Below are 3534 nucleotides of genomic sequence, written 5' to 3' on the forward strand. Positions count from 1 at the left end.
TTTATTTATTTATCTTTGGCTGTGTTGGGTCTTCATTGCTGAGCACGGGCTTTCTCTAGTTGCGGCGAGCAGGGACTACTCTTCGTTGTGGTGCGCGGGCTTCTCATTGCGGTGGCTTCTCTTGTTGCAGAGCACAGGCTCTAGGTGCGTGGGCTTCAGTAGTTGTGGCACGTGGGCTCAGTAGTTGTGGCTCGCGGGCTCTAGAGCGCAGGCTCAGTAGTTGTGGCTCGCGGGCTCTAGAGCGCAGGCTCAGTAGTTGCGGCACACGGGCTTAGTTGCTCCATGGCATGTGGGATCTTCCCGGACCAGGGCTCGAACCCGTGTCCCCTGCATTGGCAGGCGGATTCTTAACCACAGTGCCACCAGGGAAGCCCTGTATTGCTGTTTTTTAATGATTGTTTGCCAAGTCATGAGTAGGTAGATGTTCTGTCACAAATATGGATGTGTTTGTTGTTTCCAGACTTTGAGCAGTGCAGATGGAGGCAATAAGCAGCACTCAGAGAACGATGTGGCCATGTCACAGCAGCACGCTTGGGAACACTGTGGGACCGCAGGCTCAGGGCTTCCCGCCGAACTAATTCACCCACACATAGTAGCGCTGCTGCTCGAAACTTTCCTACTAACCATGGAGCAAACAAGAAAAAAAGCGGTTTGTTTTCCTTTTTAAGCACAAATCACTCTTTCTTCCATGTTCTTTTGCCTTCCTGGTTTATTTGAATTGACTAGAAATACCCAGATCCTCACATCGGAGGCTGACCTGCCTTTCCTCTGACTGTCAAGACGGGCAAGCTATGCTTTCTGGCGCATGGAGCCCCTCAGGCAACAAGCCTGGGTGGGAAAACGTGCACTTGGCAAGGAGTGTAAGAGACACTTAGACCGTCCTAGCACTTGTGCCGGGTTGAAATGTAGAGGAGACAGCGGGAGCACCTTTTCCCAGTGCTGCCTCCACGGAGCAGTGGCCCCCTTCCCAGCCTTACCTCTGAGGGCGGAGTTAGGGGCCGCCCTCTACACTCACCACGCTGGGAACCGTGGCCTGGAATCTGGAAAACCAGGGAGCAAAGGGGGCGAGACTGGGAGTGGGGGGACTTGCTAAGTCCAGATGAGACACTGGAGAGCGAAAGGAAGATCTAAAGCAACTGGGGATGGGGAGGGGTGTGGGGATGAGAGGGTGGGAAACCCACTCGGCTACAATCAGTTTTTCTTTTTAAAAAATTGCAGACAACATCGGAGGCTGCAATGTACAGTCCCCGTGCTAAGGGAGGAGGTATTCTGGCCGACTTACCCAAACAGCATAGATGTTCTTGACGGGAGGCTGTGGAAGCTTTGCTTCATTAATCTTCCTGCTCCGTCCCAAGAACCCCAAGAAACAATTTCTGCAAGAAGCTTTCTTCCAGTAATAATGGAAGGCAAACAAACAAAAAAACCCCAAACAGCAGCAACAAAAACCCAAAGCAGAGAGGCATGTGGGCCCATCCTCTGTGGAGCTGGCCTTAGGAGAGTCTGCCTTTGCATCTCCATTCCTTCCCATTACCCCCATCTTCTCAGTTTGTTTCTTCTTTTTTTTTTTTTTTTTTTTTTTTTTTTGTTTCTTCTTTATAATCTCAGCGGCTAGGCTCCCAGATCGAGTCCCTCCACATGGCCATGTGGCCAAGCCACACAGCCTTAAACTGAGGACTTGTCCCCAAACTCCATGGGGTCAGGAATAGATCTCTCACGAACACTCTAAAAACGAGCCTTAGGTGTGAGTAGCACTGTGTTCCCAGGCAGTGGGTAATAAGACCACCCTGCGTTTTGGCAAAACTTTATATTTTTCAATGTACGTTTGTGTTCATCTCAGTTGTTCATAAATAGTTCTTCAGTTTTTGAAGGCATATTGGAGGGCAGATATTATTCTAATGTCAGAGAGAAGGAAATAGACACAGAAAACCTTAAGTCAATCGCTCAAGGTTATCCAGTTGTGAGTGGCAGAGCTAAAGCTTTCCCTCTGAACAGCAGGCTTTATATTTTCTTTCTGTGACACTGCCATGCCCTCCCAGTAGAGACTTTTTATCACAATTTTGAATATAGCAGCACTTTGAGATAAAATTAAAAATGCAACAAAATGTGCATAGACAGAGGGAAAATCATGCTGAACAGACACCATTCAATCAACCGGTCCATTTAACAATTAAACAGTACAGAACTGCTATTACAAGCAAGACCCTCTTAAAAGTCTGCCAGAAGTTACAGATAATTTTCTGTTCTAAGGAGGGTTTTTAGCTAGCATGATAGTTTCTCCCCAACCCCTTCCCCAGATAGCTATGGGAGGGATGTTAAAGTTGAGACACATCTGGTTCTTGTCACAATGTCCACAAGATAAACAAGAAGAGTTCCATGAGGGAAAAACTAAAACCTCCAATGCACGAGTGATGATGAATTGCTCCCGGGCCGTAATCAGCCTTTGGGGAGCGTGCTGGAAATGGCAGTGTTGCATTTTTCTTCCCCATGGAGTGAGAGGCTGTGTATTTTTAGGCAAGAAATCAGCGTGGGATGCTGGAGGTTTGGCTGCCAGGAACACTCACGATGGAAATTTCTCCGACCTGGGTATAATGAAAGAGAGATGAAGGTCTGCAGGAGGGGAGTCTATTTGCATGCCATCTAAAGAAAATGTCCTTAGCCAGCTTCCTGATTCTTCTGCAGAGGTATCAGGCCTTCACTCATGGTTTTGGAAGAGAATTCTTTAATTAGGCCGTGGCCAAAATTTCTGTTAAGCAGCATTCTGGAGTGGAATGCTATAATCTAGATGCTGATGCAGTGAGCAAGGTGGCCCAGACTTGGGGGATAATGGAATGGGCAGAAAAGCAGGGCAGATGGCTGTGGAGGAAACTCTCTTGGGAAAGTAGAAATAAAGTGGAAGAAAAGAAAAAGTAATAATGGTTTCTTTTGATTGAGCCGAGCAAGTAGAGGGTGGAAAGACCAGGCAAATTTAACAGCATCCCAATTATTAATGAAGAGAGCCAAGTGTAATGCAATTTAAAATAAGAATTATATTGTAAAGCTAGCTACTGAGATCTACACTGAGGCAGTCTTATCCTGACATCATTCCATTGCTTCTATCAGAATCTGCCTTTTTTCTAGTAGGAAACTATGCATTCCCTATCAATCTCTTTGACTATCAGGAATGTATAAGACCTGTGACAAATTGGCCAATATGCCATTTGGTACCATTTTTATGTATTTTAAATGCATAACTTAGGCCAAATAAGAATAGTTTATATGTATATGAAAGCAGATTTTGCAATCTACAATACAATGCAAGCTACCATGGATGAATTTTAAGGCTGAATATATATATATTTAGCTCTTGTTGGTAAATAGACTTAACGAATGACTTGCCTCTTACTTCAATATATTCTGTAAGCCTGTGAATAAAAAGTAACCCGTGCCTAATATGGCTTTGATTTCTGGTCTGCTTGAATCTGGATAGAGCCACTTGAGTCGTGGAGTTGAAGGGCTGCCCACAATGGGCTACTGAGGAAGGGCAGCATGTGCCCA

The sequence above is a fragment of the Balaenoptera musculus genome, chromosome 5 (genome assembly GCF_009873245.2).
Source record: "Balaenoptera musculus isolate JJ_BM4_2016_0621 chromosome 5, mBalMus1.pri.v3, whole genome shotgun sequence".
In the NCBI taxonomy this organism is placed as follows: Eukaryota; Metazoa; Chordata; class Mammalia; order Artiodactyla; family Balaenopteridae; genus Balaenoptera; species Balaenoptera musculus.